The following is a 16,141-nucleotide window of genomic DNA, read 5'->3' on the forward strand; positions in this document are numbered from 1 at the left end:
GCTCCTGTACCTCCTCCCTCATGGTAGTAATGAGAAGACAGCATGCCCTGGACGGTGAGGGTCCTTACTCATGGATGCTGCCTTTGATGTCCTTGATGGTGGGGAGCTTGTGCCTGTGATGGAACTAGCTGAGTTTGATTGTTACCGGTGGGATCGCACCTTCCCTATAATGTGGTGACCAGAAATCCATCCATTCCTCAAGCTGAGCTGTGCAGGATGGGTTGTATAATTAGCTAGCTACGCGAACTCATTTCAATGTTCTCAGCTGCGACTAACAAATGAATCAATCTTTGAGGCGTAAATAGAAAGCTGCTCATGAATTTGCTGAATACATTGTTTATTCCACTTATGAAGTAAGTACATACAAAATGCATCATGTACAAATATTTATCAGGACCAACGAGCAGCTCAATGAAGGAATTCCATAAGATGATAGGACACTACACACTACCCTGAGATTCATTTTCTTACAGGCATTCACAGTACATACAAAGAAACACAACAGAATCAATTAAAAAAACGCACACAACAAAGACAGACAAATAACCGATGAGCAAAAGACAACAAACTACAAATACAAAGGAGAAAAAAAACAATAAATATTGAGAACATGAACTGCAGAGTCCTTGAAAGTGACACCACAGGTTGTGAAATCAGTTCAGTGTTGGGGAAGTGAAGTTATCCCCTCTGGTTCAAGAGCCTGTTGGCTGAGGGGTATAAACTGTTCCTGAACCTGTTGGTGAGTCCTGATGCTCCTGTACCTCTTTCCTGATGGCAGCAGCGAGAAGAAGGCATGGCCTGGATGGTGGTTGCTGCTTTCCTGCAACAACACTCCTTGTAGATGTGCTCAGTGGTGGGAAGTGCTTCACTTGTGATGGACTGGGCTGTAATCACTTTTTTTTGTAGACTTTTCCATTCAAAGGAGAAGGCAAAATGCTAACAGCTGCTAGTGTGCTTCACAGTCCTAACTGTGCCTTAAGTGCCACGAATGGGCCAGACAAAAATGAAGTCACCATTCACTTTAACTATGCTCCTCATTATCTTATAAGGTTCACCCTCCAATCTCCTTTGCAACAGGGAAAACAGTCCCCACCCATCTATTTCTCTTTATAATTCAAGCCTTCCACTCCAGGCAACATTCGCATGAATCTTTCCTGCTCCCTCTCTAAATGAATCTTTCCTACAAGTGTGACTAGCAGAACTATGCACAAAACTCCCAACATAACGTCCCAACTCTTATACTCAATACCCTGTCCAATGAAGACAAGCCTGCCATATGCCTTTACTACTCTGAATACCTGTGTAACTAATTTCTGGAAACAGATTACTTGTACCCTTAGGTGTCTGTTTTACATCACCACATAACCAACTCCCACTTCCCCAGATCCTGTCATTGTCTGTGTAAGTCTTGACCTGGTTTAACCTGCTGAAATGCATCACTTTGCATTTGCTTGGTTTGAATTCCATCTGCCATTCCCCTTGCTCACTTACCCAGTTGATCAATTTCCTACTGTAATCTTAGACAACCTCCTTCAATGTCCAATATACCATCAATTTTGGTGTTACCTGCTATCATACAAATCATGCCAGCTAAATTCTTATCTTTCCAAAATCAGATTTATTATCATTCCTAAAGTGGCAATGAACTCCACAGATTCCACCGCCCCCGGCTAAAGAAATTCCTCCTCATCTCTGTTCTAAATGAATGTCCCTCTATTCTGATGCGGTGCCCTCTGGTCTTAGAGTCCCGCACTACAGGAAACATCCTCTTCACATCCACTCAATCTTGGCCTTTCAATATTCAATAGGTTTCAATGACATTCTCCCCCCATTCCAGAGTCAGAAATTTACAGATGTGCAATGTCAGGTCTAACCTTTAGATAATGCTTATCTGGCTACTCTGTACTGCAGTTTCTGTGTTCAGCAGGGAATATACCAGGAGAATTTTTTAAAAAGAAGAAAAAAACTGTCAGGAATAGAGTGAAGCAGTTTTGTTGATGGACTGGTAATTAAGAAGCCTGTATCTTCCTCTGGAGCTCTGCTGTAAGGATCCATGTCTCACATGCGTACAGGAAGATGGAGAATACCAATGCACGGAGGAGTCTGATCTTGTACTTCATGGTGATGTTGCAGTCCCTCCATATTGTCTTGAGTTTGGATAGTGCAGTCATTGTCTGTGCAGTTCTTGCCAGAACTTCTGGTCTTGATCCTTCATCACTGATGATTGCCCCCAGGTATTTGAACTGCTGCATTGTCTCACGTTTCTGACCATGGATTGAGATGTCTGTTGTGATGGCACCATTGGCATTTGCCATGAGCTTGGTTTTCTCGGCACTTATTTCCATTCCAAACTTTATGAAGGCTCCGTCAAGATCCCTGACCAGGTTGGCCAGTTCGTCCTCTTTTCCTGCAAGTCCATCAATGTCGTCGGCAAATTTTAGGTTTGTGATGTTCCTCCCTCCGATGCTGATTGTGCCCACATGATCTTCAAGGGCAACACTCATGATTCGTTCCAAGAAGACGTTGAAGAGAGTGGGGGAGAGGAGGCAGCCCTGACGGACTCCTACAGAGGTATGGAACCACTTCCCGATGGTGCCCTGAGCAAGCACTGCACTGGTTGCCTTGGTGTAAAGCTGATGGATTGTGTGAATCAGCTGCTGCCCCATGTTGAATTTCTTCATGGTGGCGCATAAGGCATCATGCCAGACTCTGTCAAACGCCTTCTTGAAGTCTATGAAGACGTAGTAGAACTCTCTCTGGTGCTGAAGGTGTTTCTCACAAAGGGTGCAGAGGTTGAAAATCTGCTCAGTGGTGCTTCTACCCTTACAGAAGCCTGCCTGTTCCTTGGCAATGATGTCTTCTGCCTGAGGTCTCAGTCTGTTCAAGATGATTCCGAGCATTACCTTGCTTATATGGCTGATCAAACTGATGGTACGGTAATTCTGGCAAAGTTGGAAATTGCCTTTCTTGGGAAGCACAGTGATCAGTGGCTGTCGGCCATTCACCTGTCTGCAAGATCTTATTGCAGATGGTGGTAAGCATGTCTATTGTGGCCTCTCCTCCTTGCTTCAGCAGTTCAGCAGGGATGTTGTCAACTCCTGCTGACTTCACGCACTTCAGTGATCGTATTGCAGCTTCAACTTCTTCACGCATGATTGCATAGTCATCCTCATCGAAGATTCCTGCATATTCAGCACGCTCGGATCCCCTTTGCTCTGGTAGTTGTACAGTTCTGAACAGTACTCTGTCCACCTTTCCATTATTTCCTTTTCTTCTGTGAGACTTTTGCCATTTTTGTCTTGGATGATGTTCATTTTGGCTTGTTTTTCTTTGGTAAGATCTTTCACCAGTTGGAATGCCTTCTTTGTGTTGTTGTTGGAGAGGCTGTCTTCAATGTCCGCACATTGTTCAGTTATCCACCTTTGCTTTGTTTCCTTCATTTCCCTCCTGATTTCCTTGTTGATTTTCCTATATTCTGTTCTTCCCTCTGCTGTGTTTTTATCTTTCTTTAATTTCCTTCTTGTGTCACACATATCCAGTATCTTGTTAGTGACCCATGGTTTAGACTTGCGGCAACTTTCCCCCAGAATCTTGCTTGCTGTTTCCGTCATCACTGTGTTAAAGTTATTTGTGGTGGTCTCCAGGTCTTCTCCAAAGAGGAGTAATGGTGCAAACTTCCCCTCAATTACTGCCTGAAATTCTTCAGAGATGGCCGGGTCTTTCAGTTTTTCAAGGTCGAATCTCAGCCAGTTGTTCTTTGGCTTGTACAGAGGAAGATACAGGCATTGGAAATGAGATGCTATCGCAATATCTTGGGCATCTCATATTTGGACCACATCACAAACGAGCAGGTCCACAAGACCATCCAGCACCACAATGGCCCCCATGAAGACCTCTCACAACGGTGAAGAAAAGAAAGCTGAGATGGTACGGCCACGTAACAAGATCCAGTGGCCTTGCAAAGACCGCTCTACAAGGAACTGTGGAGGGGAAAAAAAGGAGAGGTAGACAGAGGAAAAGATGGACAGACAACATTAAAGAATGACCAGGGAAACATTTGTGGTGACCCAGGCTCTGGTGACAGATGGAACAGACTGGTGCAAAGCTTGTCATGACGGCGCCCCGACGATTCCACCAGGAGTTAAGGGCGCAAGGAAAGGAAAGGAAGGAATTAAGAAGCCTGGACTAATAATCTGGATATTGCACTTTCAAAACTCAGTGTGACTATTTGAGAATCTGAATTCAGTTTAAGTAAAGTCATAGAGCACTACAGCACTGTGCAGTTTAAGAGATTTAAATGGGACCCGAGGGGTAACTATTTCACAGAGGATGGTGGATATATATAACAGTAGATTCATAGAGTACTACAGCACAGAAACAGTACCTTTGGCTCATCTAGCCTGTGCCAAACTACTATTCTGCCTTGTGGCATACCCCTTACCCATTTACTTAGCCAATCTACCGTTAAAATGTTGCAATCAAACTGACAGCCACTCCTGCTGGGTGTTCATTCCATACTCACACCACCCTCTGAATGAAGTTGTTCCCTCTCAGGTGCCCCTTAAAATATTTTACCTTTTACCCTTAACCCTTAATCTATGACCTCTGGTTCTAGTCTCACCCAACCTCAGTGGGAAAAAATCTTTTACCCCATCTCAGAATTTTGCACATCTCTATCAAATCTCCTCTCATTCCTGTGCACTCTAGGGAATAAAGTCTTAACCTATTCAGTCTTTCACTATAACTCAGGTCCTCAAGTCCCAGCAACATACTTATGAAAATGTTTATCATCCTGATGCGAATTCTGAAAATAAAAAGCTAACAACAGTAAAAATGAAAATAAAGGGTTTGCATAGTCATTACAATCCAGGATGCTCATTAATTGCCTTTTAGGAAGACACCTTGCAGTTTTTAGTAGCTATGTCCATGATGCAACTCTGAGTTGACACTAAGTCGTAACTGTTCACTGAATTGGACATGGATTGTCCCTCTGGGAAAACTAACAACAGCAATAATGCTTACTTTAGCGATGAAATCTAGCTCTTGAGAGTTAATTTCATTAAACAGCCTATGAACTGCAACAAAAGTTTTTTTTAAGCCAATAGCCTCTGGTTTCACACTGCAGAATGACGCATGCGAGCATTCTCGCACCTTTCTACAGGAGCATCATCGAGTGTCCTGTCTGACTGCATCATTGTGTGGTACGGAAGCTAAAAGGCATTGGACTGCAAGACCATACAGGGGATAGTAAAAACGGCTGAGAGGATCAGCGGGGTCTCCCTCCCCCTCCATTTGTGATATTTTCCGGGATCATTGTTGACAAAGGACCTGAAGCATTGTTGAGGATCCCTAACACCCATCACACAATCTCTGTGACCCACTACCATCAGCAAGGAGGTACAGGAGCATCAGGACTAGGACTGCCAGACTGGGTAACAGCTTCTTCCCTTGGGCTGTGAGACTAATGAACACATCGCCACCACCAAAGTCTCATCACTAGGACACTGAGCTGCTTACCTGTGCTGTGCATTTCGTATGCCTTTTGAATGATGTTTTATTAACTTATCTGTGGTAATATTTTGTTCTATGTGCTGTGTGTGACATATGTTTTGTGGGTGCACTATGGTCTGGAGGAACGTTGTTTCGTTAGGTTGTATATATGTACAGTCAGATGACAATAAATCTGAACTTGAACTTGATTGGGAGAGGCAGTGATCAGAGAATAAAATCACTGAGCAAAACAGCATACAATGCAAAGACATCATCACAACTCACACTTTACCAACTAAAACAATGCAGCATTCCCTGTGTGATATGCCCACTGTCAATGAAGTGCTTAAAACACTGCATGTAGTTTTGAGACAGGGAAAAATGTTTTAGGAGCTTGCGAAAGTCTTCAACATTCTAACCTGTATCTGACAGACACTGTCTAACTTAGAACAGTCCATGTTCCAAGCCCTCCCTGGTAATGCTCCCCAGCTCTTTCTATGCTACATTGATGACTGCATTGGTGCTGTTTCATGCACCCATGCTGAACTCATCAATTTCATCAACTTTACCTCCAACTTCCACGCTGCTCTTAAATTCACTTGGTCCATTTCTGACACCTCCATTGCCTTTCTCGATCTCTCTGTCTCCATCTGTGGAGACAATCTGTCTATTGACATCCTTTATAAACCTACTGATTCCCACAGCTATCTTGACTATACCTCTTCCCACACTGTCTCCTGTAAAAATGCTATTCCCTTTTATCAGTTCCTACATTTCCACCACTTCTTTTGCCAGGATGAGGTTTTCCTTTCCAGGAGATAACCTCCTTCTCCAAAGAACAGGGTTTCCCTTCCTCCACCATTAATGCTACCCTCACCTGCATCTCCTTCGTTTCCCAAACATTTGCGCTCATCTCATCTTCCTGCCACCTTAACAGGGACAGAGTTCCTCTTATCCTCACCTACCACTCCATGAGCCTCCGCATTCAACACATCATTCTCTGCAACGTACACCATCTCCAAAGTGACCTTACCACCAAACATATCTTTACTTTCACCCACTCTCCGCTTTTCATAGAGATCACTCCCTCTGTGATTTTCTTGACTATATATCCCTCCCCACTAAATCTCCCTCTTAGCACATGTCCCTGAAAGTGACAGCTATTGTACACTTGCCCATTTACCTCCTCTCTTACCTCCATTTCGGGTCCCAGACAGTTCTTCCAGGTGAGGAAGCACTTCACCTGCAATCTGCTGGGGTCGTCTATTGTATCTGGTGTGCCCCCTCTACATTGGTGAGACCCGATGTAAATTGGGGGACCACCTTGTGGAACATATCTGCTCCATCGTCAGAAACAGAATTTCCTGGTGGCCAGCCATTTTAATTCCTACCCCCATTCCCATTCTGATGTGTAGGTCCATGGCCCGCTCTTTTGCCACCATGAGCCACTCTCAGGGTAGAGGAGTAACACCTCATACTGTCTAAGTAGCCTCCGACTTGATGGCATGAACAATGATTTCTTCTTCCAATGATTTTTTTCTTCCCCCTTCTCTCTTCTTCTATTCCCACTCTAACCTCTTACCTCTTATCATCACCTGCCTATCACCTCCCCCAGTACACCTACTTCTTCTCTTTCTCCCATAGTTCACTCTCTTCGCCTGTCAGATTCCTTCTTCTCCAGACCTTTACCAATCAAACACACCTGGCTTCACTTATCACCTTCTAGCTAACTTCCTTCCCCTCTCCCAAACTGTTTTATTCTGGCGTCCTCCCCGTCCCTTTCCAGCCTTGAAGAAGGGCCTTGGCCTGAAACATTGACTGTTTATTCCTATCCGTAGAAGCTGCCTGACCTGCTGAGTTCCTCCAGATTTTTGTGTGAGTTGTTCTAGATTTCCATCATAAAGCAGGATCTCTGGTGTTACTGTCTAAGTAAATATGTTGGGAGGGGTCATCTCTGGAAGAGATTTAGGTTTTTATTTATTAGTTCTTAAGCTTTCAATCTTGATGCTATGGATAATCCCCACAGATAACTGGAATGTGCTTCTTGGCACAGCTGGTTTCCTCACACTATTGTAACAAACAGCTCATTACAATTCAGTGATCAGACACTTCCCCTAAAACATTTTAATTTTGAAGTCAGCAGCAGACATGTTCTAGAAGAAAGCTTAGCCCAAAATTTTAAAAGCCAGTTTTACATTCTTCCTAAGATGTCTGAAAGAAATTATCACATCTGATGGTGTACTGTGATTACACATGGCATGGCAGAGTTGCGGTTACAATTTACAGCACCAGCAGTGGGGTTCAATTCCCGCCACTGTCTGGACGTTCTCCCCGTGACTGTATGGATTTCTTCCGGGTGCTCCGGTTTTCTCCCACATTCCAAAGATGTATGATTTAGAGTTATTAAGTTGTGGGCAAGCTACGTTGGCAAATCGCTATGGCTGCCCCAGCACACCCTCAGTCTGTGTAGGTCATTGACACAAATGTACATGTGACAAACAAAGCTAATCTTTAAATCTTAAAAGGCAGGAGAGTTGGATGTATGGTGACATTTGCCAACTATCCATTTACAGAGTTTCCCACATCCCTGTACATCAGACTCCAATGTAGGGCTACAGCACCATGCTCCAGGGCTAGTATAACTACACTAGCAGCCAAAACTCTGCAGAGCTTTGAGCCAGCTTACTCTGAGTTGGACAATCCACACCAGGGATGCATGAAAAGAGCTATTTTTTAATTAGGATGGTGATCGAGATTTCGAAAGCAGAGTTTCGTGGCAGTTTCTCTGGTTTGAGGAATGACCAATCAGGCAAGAGGGATTCATTAGAAAAGTCCAATAAGAATAATAAAGTTCAAGCGAGCAGTCATTATTTTGAATGTGCCGGTCTTTAGAATGATCTTGACTTATCAGGCTTGGGCGAGGTAGATTGCCTTGTAAGTTATTCTCTCCGTGTTCTTATTTGTTCATTCCTCATCTATTAGTGCACAGTGTAGTGAGAATGGCTCCAGGAGCAGTATTTTGTACTGCATGTGAGATGTGGGAAGTCTGGGGGAGCCCCAGTCTCCCAGATAAACACATCTGCATCAGGTGCACCGAGCTACAGGTCCTGAGAGAACATATTAAGGAATTGGAGCTGCAGCTCAATGACATTTCACTCATACGGGAGAATGCTGAGGTGATAGATAGGAACTACATAGATGTAGTCACCCCTAGACTGTCGGAGACAGGTAACTAGGTGACTCAGGAGAAGGAGGGGAAGTGCACAGCCAATGCAAAGTACACCTGTGGCCATTGCTACCAATAAAAAGTAGATAACTTTAGATACTATTGAGGAGGACGACCTACCGGGGGAGGAAGACACAGTACTGTAATCGGGTCTCTGGCACTGAGTCTGGTGCTGAGTCTCAGAAGAGCAGAGAGGTGAAGAGGACTGCAGTGTTGAAAAGAAATTTGTTAGTCAGAGGAACAGAGACGAGGTTCTGTGGGCACAATAGAGGCACCCGGGTGGTATGTTGCCTCTCTGGTGCTAGGATCAGGAATGTCTTGGATTGCGTCCATGGCATTCTCAAGGGCAAGGGTAAGCAACCAGAAGTCTAGGTACATATTGGCACCAATGACGTGGGTAGACAAGGTGAGGAGTTCTGAAGAGAGATTTTAGAGAGCTATAGGTAGAAAGCTGAGAAACTTAGTTGGGAGCTAAATGTTCAAGGATACACATTGATCGAAAGGAAAGGCAGGAAGGGAGAGGGGGTATTACCCTGTTGGTAAAAAATGAAATCAAGTCATTAAAAGAAGTGACATAGGGTTGGAAGGTGTTAAATCTTCAAGGATAAAAAGATCCTGATGGGAGTTACATACAGACCCCAAAACAGTAGTAAGGATGTGCTCTACAAGTTACAATGGGAGATAGAAAATGCATGCCCAAAGGGCAATGTTACAATAGTCATAGGGGATTTCAATATGCAGTTAATCGATTGGGAAAAATTGGGTTGGTGCCGGATTCCAAGAGGGCGAGTTTCTAGAATGTCAATGGGATGGTTTGTTTTAGAGCAGCTCATAGTTGAACCCACTAGGGCATCAGTTATTCCGGATTGGGTGTTGTGCAATGAGCCAGAATTGAATAGAGAGCTTAAAGTAAAAGAGCCCTCGGGGGAAAGTGATCATAATATGATCAAATTCACCCTGAAATTTGAGAAGAAGAAGCTAAAGTCAGATGTATCAGTATTACAGTGGCGTAAAGGAAATTACAGAGGCATGAGAGATGAGATGGTCAGCATTGTTTGTAAAAGAACACTGGCAGGGATGAAGGCAGAGCAACAATGGCTGGAATTTCTGGAAGCAATTCAGAAGGCACAAGAAATATATATCCCAAAGAGGAAGAAATATTCTAAAGGCAAGATGACACAACCATGGCACAACAATAGAGACGAGAGAGAATATCAGACTGCTGGAAAATGATGCTAGAGAGGTAATAATGGAAGACAGCAAAGAAAGCGGATGAACTGAATAAGTTTTTTGCATCAGTCTTCACTGTGGAAGACACTAGCAGTATAGTGGAGGTTCCAGGTGGCAAGGGGCATGAAGTGTGTGAAGTCACCATTACTAGGGAAAAGGTTCTTGGGAAGCTGAAAGGTATGAAGGTAGGTAAGGCATCCGGACTGGATGGTATACAACCCAGGGTTCTGAAAGAGGTGGCTGAAGAGATCAGGGAGGCATTAGTAATGATCTTTCAAGAATCACTAGATTCTGGAATGGTTCCAGCAGACTGGAAAATTGCAAATGTCACTCCACTCTTCAAGAATGGAGAGAAGCAGTATAAAAGAAATTATAGGCCAGTTAGTCTGATCTCGGTGGTTGAGAAGATTTTGGAGTCGATTGTTAAGGATGTGGTTTCAGGGTACTTGGAGGCACATTATAAAATAGGCCGTAGTCAGCATGGTTTCCTCAATGGAAAATCTTACCGGACAAATCTGTTGCAATTCTTTGAAGAAATAACAAAGGAGATTCAGTTGACGTTGTGTACTTGGATTTTCAGAAGGTTTTTGACAAGGTGCCACACATGAGGTTGCTTAACAAGCTACAAGCCCATGGTATTACAGGAAAGATTCTAGCACGGATGAAACAGTAGCTGATTGACAGGAGGCAAAGAGTGAGAATAAAGGGAGCCTTTTCTGGCTGGCTGCCGGTGACTAGTGGTGTTCAACAAGGTTCTGTGTGGGACTGATTCTTTTTACGTTATATGATTAGGATGATGGAATTGATGGCTTTGCTGCAAAGTTTGCAGATGATACGAAGGTAGGTGGAGGGGCAGGTAGTTTTGAAGAAATAGGCTACAGGAGGACTTAGGCAGATTAGGAGAATGGGCAAAGAAGTGGCAGATGGAATACAATGTCAGGAAGTGTATGGTCATGCACTTCAGTAGAAGAAAGGAAAGGGTTGATTATTTTCTAAATGAAGAGAAAACAGAAAATTTGAGGCACAAAGTAATTTGGGAGTCCCTGTGCAGGATTCCCTAAAGGTTAATTTGCAGGTTGAGTCTGTGGTGAGGAAGGCAAGCACAATGTTAGCATTCAATTCAAGTGGACTAGAGTATATAAGCAAAGATCTAATCTTGAAACTTCATAAAACACTGGTGAGGCCTCACTTGGAGTATTGTGAGCAGTTTGGGGCCCCTTATCTTAGGAAGAATTTGCTGAAACTGGAGAGGATTCAAAGGAAGTTCACAAAAATTTTTCCAGGATTAAACATCTTATCATATGAAGGCCGTTTGATAGTTCCATGCCTGTATTCACCAGAATTCAGAAGATGAGGGGTGACCTAATTGAAACCTATCGAATGGTGAAAAGCCCTGACAGAGTGGACATGGAGAGGATGTTTCCTATTGTGGGAATGTCTAAAACCAGAGGACACAGTGTCAGAATAGAGAGGCATCCTTTTAGAACAGAGATGAAGAGGAATTTCTTTGGCCAGAGAGTAGTGAACCTGTGGAATTCATTGCCACAGGCAGTTGTGGAGGCCAACTCTTTATGTATATTTAAGGCAGAGGTTGATAGATTCTTGATTGGTTAGGGCATGGAGGGAAATGGGGGAAGGCATTAGATTGAGGCTGAGAGGAAACATTGATCAGCCATGATGAAATGGTGGAGCAGACTTGATGGGCCAAATGGCCTAATTCTGCTCCTATATCTTACAGTCTTAAATACCCATGACCATAAGGAGGAAAATTGGGCCATTCAGTCCATCAAATCTGCTCAGCCATTCCATCATAGTAGATTCATTATCCCTCTCAACTCCATTCTCCTGCCTTCTCCTGTCATATAAGAAATAAAGGTGTAGACTGTTTTTGAATGGATCTGCCATTAACCCTGTAACATGAAGTGAATTTCCAATGTGGCAGCTGGGGAAACCAAATCCCATTAAAACAAATCTAGCCTCAGCGATGGTGACCTTGAAATTATAAAATTTGTGGGGAGAAAAACCTAGCTCATTAATATTTAGCTGGAAGGGAAGGCCTCCATCCTTACCTAGTCTAGACACTTAGATCAACCGATGTGATCGACTTCTAACTGCCTCCAGGGGCAACAGTGAATCGATTATGATGGCATTGTCAATGAGAGAATCGGAATCACATGTCATGATATTTGTTGTTTTGCAGCAGTCCTACATTGTAATACACAAAAATACTATAAATTACAACAAGAAATATATTTAAAAATTCAATTAAATAAGTAGTGCAAATAGAGAGCAAAACTAGAGAGGTAGTATTCATTGTCCATTTAGAAATTTGGTAGTGGAGGGTTAAGAAGCTGTTCCTAAATCATTGAGTGTGTATCTTTCGGCTCTATTATCTCCTCTTTGATGGTAACAACAGGGTATGTCCTAGGTGATAGGAGTCCTCAATGATGGATGCTGCCTTTTGGAGGCATCACCTTTTGAGAATGTCCTCAATGCTGGGAGGCTAGTGCCCCATCCACATTCTGTGAAATAAAAATCCCAGCGGATGCATAATCTGCAGCTGACAATGAGCTATATGTACTATGTAGGTAGATAGATAGATAGACATACTTTATTGACCCCAAGGGAAATTGGGTTTCGTTACAGCTGCACCAACCAAGAATAGAGCATAAATATAGCAATACAAAACCACAAACAATCAAACAACAATATGCAAACTATGCCAGATGGAAATAAGTCCAGGACCAGCCTATTGGCTCAGGGTGTCTGACCCTCCACAGGAGGAGCTGCACGTTCGATGGCCACAGGCAGGAACGACCTCCCATGACGCCCAGTGTTGCATCTCGGTGGAATCTGGCTGAAGTCCAACAGCAAAAAGTTCAATATCCGGGCTACAAACATGTTCCTTGATCGTAGTATGACCAAGATTGCACCATCTGTTGTTAACCAGAACAGCAAGCCCTCCTCCTTTACGCTTACCGCTCTCAGTGCACTTCCGGTCAGCCCGAACGGTCTGGAAGCCCTCCATGGAAACGTTTTGGTCGGGTATGTCCTTGTGCAGCCAAGTTTCAGTAAAACACATAACACTGCTCTCCCGAAATGTTCTCTGACTCCTGGCTAGTACTGTCAACTCGTCCATTTTATTACCCAGCGATCTCACATTGCCCATAATGAGAGAGGGAAGACACGGCTTATAACTCCTCTTCTCCATAAGTCTCTGTTGTCTCGACCCGGTCCTCTATATTACAAATAGTATCACAAATGTACCAGATGGTCTACCTCCTCTACTCCCCCATCGATATATTAAGTTTACAAGTCCGTTACATGCGGGGGCTACAAACTCAATATGTACAAGCAGGGCTGTAAATATAGTATTTTCAAAAGATAAAGAAAAACTTGAAAATAAAATTAGCCACAAAAAAGTCAAAGCAAGCAGCTGAGAAGAAGGGTGTGAAGAAATCGGGTAGAAAAAGTCTTTCTTTTAAACACTGCTCGGGGAGAAGGGTCTGCACTGCGCAGGTGCGTGACGTAGCGTGCCAAGGTTTAAAAACAGACCACCTTATACAGCGGCCATCGTTGTAGCGGCCATCATTGGAGTGGACTGAGTCAGAGTGGGACGGCTTTGGCTCAACAGGCTTCGGCAAAAACAGGCAGAGGCCAGGGTAGGTTCCGGTAAGTTTTTTGTCCAGTTTGTTTAGAGTAGACAGAATGCCAGACAGGATGTTGGAATGCTCCTCTTGCAGGATGTGGGAAGTCAGGGAGCCCTCCGGTGTCCCTGACAACGACACCTGCAAGAAGTGCATCCAGCTGCAGCTCCTAACAAACCGCATTAGGGAACTGGAGCAGGAGGTGGATGACCTCCGGATTATTCGGGAGAATGAGGAGGTTATAGATAGTAGCTTCAGGGAGGTAGTTACGCCAAAGGAGCAGAGCACAGGTAATTAGGTTACTGTCAGGTGAAGGAAGGGGAAAGGGCAGGCAGAGCGGGGTTCCCCTGTGCCCATTCCCCTCAACAAATATACTGCATTGGATACTGTTGGGGGGGATGACTTACCTGGGACAAGCTGCAGCAGCCGGATCTCTGGCACTGAGTCTGGTTCTGCAGTGCAGAAGGGAGGGTGGAAAAAGAGGAGAGCGGTAGTGATAGGGAACTCGATAGTTAGTGGTGCAGATAGGAGGTTCTGTGGTCGTGACAGAGAATCCAGGATGGTTTGTTGCCTCCCGGGTGCCAGGGTCAAGGATGTCTCTGATCGCTTGCATGACATTCTGAAGTGGGAGGGTGATCAGCCAGATGTCGTGGTGCACATCGGTACCAATGACATACAAGGAAGAGTGAGGAGGGCCTGGAGAGTGAGTATAGAGAGCTTGGTAGGAAGTTGAAAAGCAGGACCTCGAGGGTGGTAATCTCAGGATTGCTACCTGTGCTAGGTGCCAGTGAGGGTAGGAATAGGATGCTCTGGAGGATGAACAAGTGGCTGAGGAACTGGTGTAGGGGGCAGGGTTTCAGATTTCAGGATCATTGGGACCTCTTCTGGGGCAGGTGGGACCTATACAAGAGAGACGGGTTACACTTGAACTACAAGGGGACCAATATCCTTTCAGGGAGGTTTGTTTGTGCTGTTGGGGAGGCTTTAAACTAGATTTGCAGGGGCATGGGAACCAGAGTGCCAGATCTAACAGTGTGGCTGGGGTGAAAAAAAATGATGTTGAAAGTTCAAGCAAAGCCGCAAATAGAAAGGTTGTGAGTGGTGGTAAAAATCTTCTGAGGTATATATATTTCAATGCTAGGAGTATTGCGGGGAAGGCGGACGAGCTGAGGGCATGGATTAACATGTGGAATTATGACGTTATAGTAATTAGTGAATCTTGGCTACAGGAGGGGCAGGACTGGCAGCTTAATATTCCAGGGTTCCGATGTTTCAGATGTGATAGAGGCAGAGGAATGTAAAAGGTGGGGGGGTGTAGCATTGCTTGTCAGGGAAAATGTTACAGCAGTACTCAGGCAGGGCAGATTAGAGGGCTTATCTACTGAGTCCTTATGGGTGGAGCTGAGAAACAGGAAAGGTATGGTACATTAGTGGGATTGTATTACAGACCACCCAATAGTCAGCGAGAATTGGAGGAGCAAATCTGCAGAGAGATAGCAGGTAACTGCAGGAAACCTAAATTAGTGGTGGTAGGGGATTTTAATTTTCCACATATTGATTGGGACTCCCATACTGTTAGGGGTCTAGATGGTTTAGAGTTTGTAAAATGTGTTCAGGATAGTTTTCTAAATCAGTATATAGAGGGACCAACTAGAGGGGATGCAATATTGGATCTCCTGTTAGGAAACGAGTTAGGACAAGTGACGGAAGTGTATGTAGGGGAGCACTTTGGTTCCAGTGATCATAACACCATTAGTTTCAACTTGATCATGGACAAGGATAGATCTGGTCCTAGGGTTCAGGTTCTGAACTGGAAGAAGGCCAAATTTGAAGAAATGAGAAAGGATCTAAAAAGCGTTGATTGGGACAGATTGTTCTCTGGCAAGGATGTGATCGGTAAGTGGGAGGTCTTCAAAGGAGAAATTTTGCGAGTGCAGAGCTTGTATGTTCCTGTCAGGATTAAAGGCAAAGTGAATAGGAATAAGGAACCTTGCTTCTCAAGGGATATTGCAACTGATAAAGAAGGAGAGAGAGTTGTATGACATGTATAGGAAACAGGGAGTAAATAAGGTGCTTGAGGAGGATAAAAAGTGTAAGAAAATACTTAAGAAAGAAATCAGGAGGGCTAAAAGAAGACATGAGGTTGCCTTGGCAGTCAAAGTGATGGATAATCCAAAGAGCTTTTACAGGTATATTAAGAGTAAAAAGATTGAAAGGGATAAAATTGGTCCCCTTGAAGATCAGAGTGGTCGGCTATGTGCGGAACCAAAAGAAATGGGGGAGATCTTAAATGGGTTTTTTTGCGTCTGTATTTACTAAGGAAACTGGCATGAAGTCTATGGAATTAAGGGAAACAAGTAGTGAGATCATGGAAACTGTACAGATTGAAAAGGAGGAGGTGCTTGCTATCTTGAGGCAAATTAAAGTGGATAAATCCCCAGGACCTGACAGGGTGTTCCCTCGGACCCTGAAGGAGACTAGTGCTGAAATTGCAGGGGCCCTGGCAGATATATTTAAAATGTCGGTGTCTACGGGTGAGGTGCTGGAG

The 16,141-nt window shown here is 44.1% G+C and overlaps 1 protein-coding gene across 16 annotated transcripts in view; it reads right to left on the reverse strand.

Annotated features, from left to right (window-relative positions):
- Positions 1 to 16,141, reverse strand: part of arhgap39 (Rho GTPase activating protein 39) — a 722,701-nt gene that overhangs the window by 376,220 nt on the left and 330,340 nt on the right. The gene's annotated exons all lie outside the window — the stretch shown is intronic.

This window comes from Mobula hypostoma, chromosome 3, assembly GCF_963921235.1.
Source record: "Mobula hypostoma chromosome 3, sMobHyp1.1, whole genome shotgun sequence".
Classification (NCBI taxonomy): Eukaryota; Metazoa; Chordata; class Chondrichthyes; order Myliobatiformes; family Myliobatidae; genus Mobula; species Mobula hypostoma.